The sequence below is a fragment of the Syngnathus scovelli genome, chromosome 11 (genome assembly GCF_024217435.2).
Source record: "Syngnathus scovelli strain Florida chromosome 11, RoL_Ssco_1.2, whole genome shotgun sequence".
Classification (NCBI taxonomy): Eukaryota; Metazoa; Chordata; class Actinopteri; order Syngnathiformes; family Syngnathidae; genus Syngnathus; species Syngnathus scovelli.
In genome coordinates this window covers 3,731,286-3,743,055 of record NC_090857.1, presented here as the reverse complement: position 1 = coordinate 3,743,055, position 11,770 = coordinate 3,731,286, and positions in this window count along the sequence as shown.

Below are 11,770 nucleotides of genomic sequence, written 5' to 3'. Positions count from 1 at the left end.
TGCCAACCTGAAAGTGATGATAAAAAGTTTAATTTGTTCTTTTATTCATACAATGATTGAACACCTGCTCACATAGATTGTCCTCTTTTGAATCGCAATCCATTCTATGTCCTCTTCCGTTCAGATTACATGCACCTAATTCTAGTTCAACCTGGTTCTTTAATATGCAGCTGATCAAGCCCATTTGAGGTGGGGGAAAAAAAGTTTGTCTGGTGTTCAGCTGTCACCTCAACCGGGTCAAAGGGAGCTGTCCTGTTCATCTTTTCTTCCATATGGAGGCAGGATGTTGGCTCCAAAATCCTCAATCTTCAAACTGACCCAGCATAGAAGAAGAATGTTTTTCCAAGCGACTTGGCCCAAAAAGGAATCAGTCCAGTTCCTGCCAGAAGACATCATGCACATTCTGGACAAGTTTTCTATTTGAGATAAATAGTTGAATCCTCCAGAGGCAAAGACCTTTAGATTGCACAAAGCCAAGTCATTCCACATTTTGCATCTATTCAAGAACCCGTGAAAGGATCCAAAGTGTCAACTGTCAGCCTTGGCAGCACATCGACACTTGCAGGCACGTTCTGCTTGATGCGAATTGAAGGTGAGCTGTGTACATCACCCCAAACACTCCATGCTCTTAAGTGGGCTTGCACCATAATATTTTTGATCAAAATCTTGCCAGTGCTTGTTTCACCCCTACCGTTGACATCTTGTATGAAATTGTTTTAAAGTTACGTCGAGAAACGCACATTCCTGCTGAGATGGGAGCTGTGATTTCTAAGGGGCTCTGCCTGCGGGGCGTCTACGAATGGCAGGTGGTAAATCAACATTTCGGATTATTACGGGCTTCAAGAGATCACTGACAGAATGTTTTTAAAGCGGAAAAGTTCAGTAAAAGCTGATTGTTTATTTGCACTGTGCTAAAACGTGCTGGGTTGCAGATTATATTCGAGTAGTCGTTGGCAAGCATACTGTATGGGCCGACCACCCTCCACATTCCAGTCATGGCAATTGAAATGACTCAAAACGTCCAATATGGTGTTTCACCTTCACTCAGAGGCGCAATGTCCTCAAAGTTATTAGCATTTAAATGAGAAAAGAAGCGGCATATCTCGACCACTGCAAAACACGAGTCCATGACTTCAATACAAGAAACTTTTCTAATCTACGTAGGAAAGAGGAGTTAGTGGAAGTATTTGAATCATAATTTCTTCCCTGTCTAATTCAAAGATTGACAATGTTGAGTTGTTTAACGAGTGAAAGAACAAATAACCGAGGAAGGGATGGTTGAAGGTGAGGTGAAAGATGTCTGGCTGAGTGATCACTCAGAATCGAGTGAGCCACTCCTCGCTGTCGAGCACACTTGGACCACCGACATTTACGAGCGTGCTTGGTGCCTTTGAGTAGCAGTTTCTTCTGTTATTCTTGGCAACTGGTTGGGCTTCATTCACTTTCTGCAACGCTGTACCCACCCGCAGACCGCCAACACGAGGGAACTGCGAGCCACGACAGTCGACATGAAGGAAATGGCTTTGATTTCCTTCCACTTTTCGCACATCGAATGAGTAAGGGAAATCGGACCATATAGTGTCTTGAACAAGCTGTACAAACAAACTCGTGCTACAGTTGGTATGCGTGTGTACGCATGCGATGTCCTTTTAAATTATGAATATATTGGGCATAATATAATGGATATTTTGAGAAGCAGGTGACTTCATTTTGACCCTCCTCTGCGCTGAATCAGTGTTGACACTGTGTGAAAGGTAAATATTCTCAAGCTGTGCAAAATCACAAGCACCGACATCAGCCCTGGAGGAAGTACACTTAGATTCTCAATAGCCCTCTGTTCTCAAATGCTGACCCCCCCCCCCCCCCCCCCCCCCCGCCCCCTCCCCTCCCCCATAGTTTTATTATTGTTATTGTCATTTCGGCCAGTCAGAAGACAGAAGAAAAGTAAGGGTGGGATTTTGAAAGTGGGTTTCAAACTAGGGTTAGGGTTGACCATGCATAGTAGATCTTTAAAAAAAAAATGATTATAAAAAAAAAAAAAATGACCATGCAGTAGTAAGGCTTTAAAAAAAAAAAAAAGACCATCATCTTAAAAGTTATCTTAATAGTCATCGTGTCACATACTTGCCAATCCCAGCCATTGTTATTGGGTTCACGGAAACAAACTGCCTTTTTGACTCCTGCTTGACGAATTTCCTTCTTTGTCCCTTTGACCCTCACTCTTTGCTCAAGCTCCCTTTTTCTTATGCGTGACCCCCCACCTGGGATGCGCACACACAAACACGCACACGCATTGTCGGTTGAACGCTACCTGTAGCTTCGACCGAGAGGTTTCCCACTGTGTCCATATTTACATCACAAGCATCGACGAGACGCCGGAAGTTCATGTGGCCGCCGTCGGTTACTGGTGGATTATTTACAGAAGTACTCAAAAGAGGTGCAATTAGTTTGAATGCTTTCAAGGGATTTAAAACAACAACAAAAGCAAAATCTAGTCCTATCTTCAAGAGGTCATATTTTGAACCGATACAGCCCGAGAATGGTTGGATGAGTCGGAAAGGAGGATAATGATTTGATGGAGACTGACAGCGAGATGCAATAAACGAGTTTCTCCATCCAAGCACTTTCTCTCCCGGGGACTAACCAAACAAACAGAATATATGACAAAAGAGAGGCGAGGAGAGGGCAGATAAAAGTTTGTCTTCTGAATTCTAAAGTCACTCTGAGGTTGGACTGCATTTTTTTTGTGGGGGGGTTGTGGAAAATGTGGAAAATCTTATCAACTAACATACCATTTTGTAACAATCAATTATCCAGGTCAAATCATCACCATTTTGCCGGTTTGGATGATGAATAAAAAAGTGAATGAGTATTTATCACAATTAAATTGCAATTAATCTTCAGGCCAAGAGTCAAGACTTATTTCAGATGCTTTGAGTTGCATTTGAGGCAGCATGGCCTTCACATAGCAAAGACATTGGCGTTGAGCATGCCGTATCCATGGTGACCACGCTGCAGTCAGAATCCAGCATTAAGTGTCTAGACCGACCGAGCGAGCGTTCAGCGGTTGGGTGAGGCTGATGTGAGTCTGGCACGCCTTTTTTTCTGTCTTGGATCCGAGCCATGTTGATGTTGCCTCTCAGATCAGGCTCATATTAATTGTCAAGTTACTATGGTAACCGGAGTTTGAGGATGATGCTTCAAGCTTTCATATGAGCGGCTACAAAAATAGTAAAATAAATCCGTTGCACTTTTCATCTGTATCTCTACAACCTAAATACTGCAAGTAAATATTTAATCGGCTCTACGAACAAATATTTATACCCATCGGAAATGTTGAGATGATGCAGTAGAAGGCTCGCAAACCCCAGAATAGAATACAAAATATGGGATCATTTATTTCAATAGCTACTTTACTTACGATCTTTTAAAACTATTGATACCTCACAATACAGCAAACTAGAAAAAAATATTCCAAAGGGTTGCGCTGAAACCGATGCCCATGTGATTTGCCAATTAGCGGGAACAACAGTCGAAAATGTCAGCGGTACAAAGAAGTGACATTAAATGACTTTGACCTCAAACATACAATCATCAGCAGTGTGTGTGTGTGCGTGTGTGTGTGTGTCAATGATAAGAATGAAGCACCTGTTCTGCAGCTGATTCACAGATGCTGGCATTTGATAACAACTCGAGCAACGTGGCATCACTGAGCATTTCAGCGCAGTAATAATCACTTCATTGTCCTCCACACATTTTCAGACAAGGCTCAACAAAGCATTTAGTTTTCCTGCAACTCTCCCGAAATCCAGAGCAGATGTAGAAGAGAATTTGCACAAGAAGATAAAAAAAAGTGTTCCGATGTCCTACAAACAGACACTTTGTATTCATGATCACTACAAAAGAAGGTTTGGGGCATTGTATGTTTTGAGGTAGATGTTCCAATTTTTTCCAAGAGGTGAAGTGGGAGAAAAGGTTGGGTCCAAGTGACGGGGCTGGCGGAAAAGCTGCCCTGATGGGGAAGGCCTACCTCAGCATTTAAATGAGTTGGTCCTTTTCTTCCTCTTGCCAGTCGGGGAATCAGCGTGACGTCCACTCTGCGCGGTTGGAAAGATGACCTCCAGCACGTTTCTGGAAACACGGACACACGTTTAAGGTCATCGATTCACAAATTTCAGCTTTGACTCACACTCAATAAAAAAAACGTTTAGTTGCTGGATTAGGTCAAATGTTTTTTTTTTAAGTAATAGGAAAAGTGAATATTGGCCAGCGTTCTCCTCACACGGGTCCTGTAATGCTGTCAGTGAACGTGATTAAGGCTCCAGAGGCACAAGGCAAACATGTGTTTTGTGTATATCTTTATTGCCGGGGATTTCTTTATGCTTCACTAAAGCATTATGTCAACGTGTGAGCCATGCCAGCGCACGCTGATGAGGAGGAAAGCCGCTGGGATCACATGACTTTTAAAAGTAACAGCACAATGATCATTTTTGTATCTTTGACAAACTGTGAGTCAATCTGGAAATGTTTCATTTTAGTTTGGAAAAGGAAATACAGAAATTATAAAGTGGCCTTTTGTCCTTTTTTTTTTTCCAGATTTCAAAGTCCATTTGAGAAAGTAGTTGAAATCTTGACATCATAAAACTTTTAGTAGCAGTTTGTCATTATTATTTATGTAATGCAATCACAGATTTGGAGGTTGAACTATTACCCTAACATCATAGCAGATTTTTATATGATCAGTCAGTCCAAGAATTTGACGCCAAAATGTCAACACATAACAAAAGTATTTGTGATTCCTTTGCCTGTGAAATCGAACCAATCCGATCTGAGCGTGTTTCCCATGTGGCCTCACATTGCTTAGACTTATGATAGCCTGTTAATTACACGCTTGCCTCTGGAGACTTGCATTCTGTCCCCAGTTACAACTGGCATCAAACATTGTTATCGGCCCTTATTGCCTTGAAGGCTAGCTGCCTGCGTGAAGATTCCATCTGGACTTCAAAACAAAAGGCAGACAGATGTAAAGCCATGCCTGATATGAAAACGACCCCCTCCTCGCTGTGGGTCCCGACGTCTTCACGCAATTCATCCGCACGGAATACCAAGTGACTGCTTTTGTTTTGCTACGATGGAGAATAGGGATGGGATGAATCTTATCTCGTCCTTGCGGATTTTGTTTGACCTCGTAAGTCACACACACACGTAACTTCATAGTCCCTCCGTTATCTCCAGATGAATTTATTAATTCATATCAGATGCACGTGTCATCTGGCCACACGAGGTTTGACACATACAATGTCATCTTTAGAGTTTACTCGATTTGTTTTGCGCATCTGCTTTTGATCAGAAAGCATCTTGGTCCAAGAATGAGGTTCTGGGCCTATTCACAAATAGCAAGCCACTTTGCGGATTATCGAGTAAAGACCATTTTGATTGAGAATGTGTTATGCATTTAATAATACGGAGTCAACTATGTTACATCAACTACTCTTACGCAAGTTTTCTATTCAACCATATTTGTTGAAGGCATTTTATTATGTGCCTCTGATGTCATTTTTGTGGTCAGATTAGTTGTCAGCGCAACTGATTACGAGATCAGCTGAAATCCAATTGGACAAACAGCGCCACCCATATCAGATGTGTTGTCAGTCATACACGATATCACTCAGTGGAGCCCAATTTGAAATGGATCCAGAAAGCGTATAAAACAAGAAGCGAGTGTTTTCTAATGGCCATAACTGGAACTTAACCCCCCTGACGCTTAGCTTTGCATCCACCCTTGGGTCATCGCAGACAGAGCAGTCGCCATCCTGTGTAACACGAGAGGGAGAGGCTTGACCGATAAAGCTCTCCCCATGTGACTCCAGTGAGAATACATCCGTGCTAACACAGACCAGAGAGATGGAAGACGGCATGAGGATTGGGAGGGCAGCCATTGCACAGAAAGAAATAAAAATGGCGCCATGTTTTGTGGATACTCTCTAGAAAACAGAAAGGCCGTTTCACAGCGAGAAGCCACACCCACTACTACAGACCTCACTGACTGGCTTCAACAAAGGGAATTTATCATTACAGAAGAACAATCCATAACCCCCCCCCCCCCCCCCCCCACACACACACACACACACACACATACACCAACCCAGCATGGCAGAGCAAGGCCCCGATGTTGAGGCCCAGCTCTGCGCTCCATGCAGTGAATGTGGAGTACCAAAGGAACCAATTAAAGTGTGAACGCCGGCTATCTTTTTCGGTCCATTCCTCCAGCTGTGGGAATGGAGCTAATGAGAAATGTAGGATCATACATGGGCCGTTATCACGACACAGATGATCACTACACATGCTTGTGTAAAAATCCGGTTAATGAATTGCCGATCTTTCATGTGAGCTAACGATCCATGCCATCTTTGGGTCAACGCTGTTTTAAAGCGAATTAGAAGTTGACTGGGTGGAATATTTGAACGTTTGGCCTCCACACTTCTGGGAATGGAAAACCAAATGAAATATTAATCTGTTTGCAACTTACAAGCTTCGACCATCCATTCATTTTATTTTCTGCTGTTCAGGGTCACGGGAAGCTGCAGCCTATCGGATGGAAAACAGACCTTCATGTCAGGCGAGTGAACCACTACAACATTTCAGAGTATATCTATGAGGGGCTATGAATAAATAAATAAAGAAATATAGAAATAAATAAATAAATAAATACGTTTTTGTCAGGACCCTTAGAGACACATTTGATATCACATCTACACATTTGATATCACATCTACACACTGTGCGAACACAAAAAAGAACAGCACATACACAATGTATCCAAACACGAGATGATTTTCATCCTAATCTTCCATCAGTTTGGAGATCAAATGCCTTGAAGATAGGCCTTTTGGCTGATTAATCTAGTAATTAGCTGTGGTAATGATTCGCATCCAAGCAGACTAGCGTCAGCATGCCTGTTTAATCTTCATTAGGAAGAAGGGATCTTTGAGGTAAATTAAAAAAAATAATGTTTTTGCTCATCTCCCCCGAGACATCAGAATTTACTTCATACTACATCACGAGGGCATTTCGTCCTCTTCCTTTATGAATTTTTGAAGGGCAATGGAGAGTCTTTGTGTAAATACGCATTTGAATGTAAAGACCAATATTTGCGGATCTGTCTGCAACCCCATCGACCGAGCGCCTCCATCCGATGACGGCTCCCCAAAATAAATATTTACAAATGCACACTCAATAACATCTGCTGTAGTTTGTGGACAGCAGCGTGCGTGAGTGCGTGGTGGACCAGGGGAGATGATGCACATCCTGAACTCACGGGAATAGAAGAGGCTCTCAGGTTCCATCCGTTCCTCGGAAAGCTTCAAATGCCACAAACAAATGATCCCAGATGCCGGGGCATGATGCAACACAGATGAATTCAAACCTCGTGGGATGTCTTTAATTATTTTACACGGGGAATAGATAAGCGTCACTTGGGAGTACTTGAGTCCCGAGTGATTTAGGTATAAAATACAAATGTGGTGGTCATCCTAAAGATCCCATTTGTATTCAAGCCCTGAATCACTATTTGCGCTACAGAAGTCATCCTGGGACTAAGTTTGTAGATATTCTGACTGGATACATCGAAATTTGACAGATGAGTAACAACTGGCCCTCGGTGTACGCTCCACTCTTTGATGGGCAACAAGTGTGGGACTATTTGAGGAGAACTCAGTGCACCAAGCACCTTCTTGCACAACATGACTGTATACACAAGCAGCGTCCACAGCTGTGGGCATGTTTTGTTTTATGAGTCATAGTAACACCGCGCCTCGTGTGAGCCCTAATGAGCCCTTGCCACAACTCACTGGATCAGCTCCGAGTGCTGCTACTTTGTTTTTATTGGATGCGCTACCCACTATGCCATTTTATTTTTTTACAGTTGAAATTGTATTGGTGATCATTTACCGTATTTTCTGCATTATAAGGCGCACCGGATTATAAGGCGCACCTTCAATGAATGGCCCATTTTAAAACTTTGTCCATATATAAGGCGCACTGGATTATAAGGCGCACCTTCAATGAATGGACCATTTTAAAACTTTGTCCATATATAAGTCCATATATTTGGACACGCCTGCTGTAGTGGCTCAATATTGGTCCATATATAAGGCGCACCTAATTATAAGGCGCACTGTCGGCTTTTGAGAAAATTGGAGGTTTTTAGGTGCGGAAAATACGATAGATGTGAATGGTTGGTTTACTTCCACCCATGCCGTAGTTTCTGAAATGTACAGTTAGACAAATTTAAAATAGATAGAGCTACATTTTCACATTCACAAGTGCAAATGACATCATGAAATTCTGACAATGTACTTTTAGCTCTTGTGATTAATATTTGAGGCCATTTCGGTTACGAAGAGAAGTCTATTTTTTTATCCAAGTGACTTCTATGCAGCACTCGGGTCTGTTTCTCCGTAAAGCAATGCATGGAAACTCCAATCTATAAAAGTCAGAGGTAAAAGATATGGAGGGGAAATGCATGACTTTTGTAAGGGAGGAAGGAAAACGGAGGATTTGTAGGCCAAGGCGTGAGAGAAGTGGACGCTGGCAAACGTGAGGCTCCCCTCTCCCTAGTTTCCATTAAAGTCAAACAAGCAGAGTTAATGCTCTCCAACTTATGGTGTGGCATTACAGTGAACCCCATAAAAGCAACCTTGCTGTGCATTAATCAATGTCACGTGTTTGCTAAGCGATGTGCAGCTATGCCACTGAGACGTCTTAAAAAATCCATTCGTGACTGTAAGATGCTAGGAGAGCTTTTAAATACTCATTTAATGAGGAGCTCCTCACACAGAGTATTTGGAGGAGGTACAGTAGGTCTATGTCCAGTTGAATTTATTCAACAATAAAACATATTCTTTATGGGGAAAATGTAACCTTCTTGGAGTTAACCTGAGGAGGTATCTGAAGACAGACTGTTCATCATGTTTATGGGGGTCACATGGCCTGCGCTTGCTAAGAGGAGGAAGTGGCTAATGACTCCGAGTGACACACGCAGCAACACTTTCCAATACCAACCTTACTCATAGTGTTATTTATTCACTCTTTAACTCAAGTCCACTACTGTATTCATCACTTTAACCACCAAAAGAGAAAAAGCACTTATTTGCTTTTGGGGTCATTTTGTCACGTCGATGAATACTTTATTGAGTCAGTTCGAACCGTGATTCGTTGTCACCTGAGCCCTGAGCAACTGGGATGTCATTTTCAGTGGTCGGCAAGTAACAAAATGGCCGTCCTCTGAGTTAGGAGATTATTTTTTTTGCCTCCATACAGTTAGTCCGTGCATCTTTGCCAGACATGCAGGTTCTTTGATGGCATTCCAAGTGACAACGTGAAGGGACAGAAAGCAATGGTGACTTTGTCCCTTTCATTTCCTCTTTCCATGCCACCTTGTCTCAGACGAGAAGCTTAATGAGAGCCAGAGAGAGGTCAAGCCACTGCCTAGACATACAAAACCTCAGTCCAAATTCTACACATACCAGCTCTGGTCATCCAAAACACAACCAACACATTTGACAAAATAGTATTGATGCTCCTCGGCACCACAAGAGTGGTACAGTACGGAAGATGACAAGAAACCTGTACAAAAGTGAGAATGAGAACCTCCATGTGTTCTGTATTTTAAAAAAAAAAAAAAAAATCCGGGGAGATCCTCATGCGATATGAATGAGGGACTCTACACTGACGTTACAGATCTTCTCGGCTGCCTTTGAAGAACACTAGTGTCTTTTGTTTTTGTTCATACATTCATTGGAAATAGAGATGAAAACCTCATCTCCAGGGGATAGTTCAACAGATCAGAGAAATGAGCAATGTTTTTTTTCCTCGGCGAAGCAAGGATGCACTCCTGTGGCGAGGATGTCTCAGAGCCTTTTCAGGTTGAGCCACAACTACATGAAAAGAGCAACAACAACAGAAGTCAGTTTGAGAGCTGTCCACTTGGTCAAAGAGATTCAGAGACACAAGTCAAAGGTCAAATATTGGCCCAAATATTGAGAAATATAAAGGCATTCGAAATGCAAACTGCATACCACACAAGACCTCAGTTCAGCGAGCATTCATTGATAAACTTGTTTATCTATAAAAGCTGAATGCAGAAAGTTCCAGAAGTTGTGAACAGAAATAATCCTAAAAATGGACGCAATGACACAAGACTTGCAAGTGTTCACTCAGCTGTAAAAGTAGTTGTACACAGCAATTTAAAGTTATGTTTTTCCTGCTTTTGGCTGCTGGGTCTCAAGCGACTGCCGACTTTCAATGTGGATTAGTGTCAGTGGGCAACCAAGTGTGGCGCTCGTGACCCACCGAGAAATACCCGCACAGAAGAGGGGGTTTTGTTTTTCTTCCATTTCAAATCAAATAACTTCTTTTTTGTTACTCAAGATACACAAGCCTTGTAATAGACTCAAAACAAAAGCCGGCGACAGACAGATAAGGATTTCTATTATCAGAAAATGACTCATCCAGGTTGAATGTTTTGAAAGATGTCATTTTCCCAAGCCTGTGGGGATGCTGAACATCAGTCTGGGCGGTTATCATGTGAAGCTGATAACTTTTGTTTGGCCTTATTGGAATGACAGCAAAGCTTTTAAAGGGGCTCACACAAATACTCAACTTGGGTTATCCAATTTACTGACAAACTCAAGCCTGCTTTCTGAATAAAATAATTTGATTTTGTCTAAAAAAAATAAAGACACAACAAATGCTTCAAAAGGTACCGTACATCCACGTTCGACATTATGTTGTCATTCTTGGCTCCTGTGTTGTCAGTGACATCATGAGTATGTACATTGTGGAAGGGCACAGACGTTGCCACTGTTATAACCCACAATGAGATCCGAGATATGACGGCATAGACAGACACAGTTGAGATCACGACTGTCAAGAAAGTCACATCGTGTCTTCATTTCTACCGAGTGAAATAAAATGACTGCTCGGAGGTGAAGCGGCCCGCCCGCTGGCGGGAGTTTGAACAAACTCTGGTTTTCTGGACAGTCAATTAGTCAGCTCCCAAGCAACACACTCTCACTCCCACAGACTGACAGAAAGGCGGCCCCTAGATCACAACCTCTGTCCAATTTTTTTCTCAGTGGCACTGCAAGCCCACGCGCCTCTTCATGTAATTTATGAGAAGGCTCTTAACGCACTTTTGACACTTCACATTCTTCTTTTTTGAACATACATGATATGATAAGCACAGTTTTTCTGGTATAGAATTTCTTTTTAAAGGTTCTGGATGTTAGCTGTCTGAAAAAAATGTGAAAATGAGAAAAAAAAACCTAGAGTCCATGAACTCAAGGTGGAAAATGTCAGGACAAAAAATTTCAACAATGCCTCGTTTCAATGCAAGTATTCAGTGACATCTTTGTTAATTCGATTTAGAACAGCCAAATAATAATGCATATGACTTTCTAATCTACTCGCACAGTGGAGATGACACCATTCCAGTGCCTCCCATCGTTACACAGACGCAAGGAGTGATGATATTTTCATAACCCGGTTATGATGAGGTAAGAGTCTATAAAAGAAGCTTTCAACAACAGCTGCGGCGAGGAATGACATTGGCTTCCAACTTTGCAATCATGTTTCCTCTCTGCGAGGAAAGCGTGACTCTCCAGGCACTGATTGTCAACATTGAGATTTGGAAGTGCTTGAAAGTACCTGTGTATTATTATTATGGAAAGACCAAACATAAATAAATAAATTATATATATATATTAAA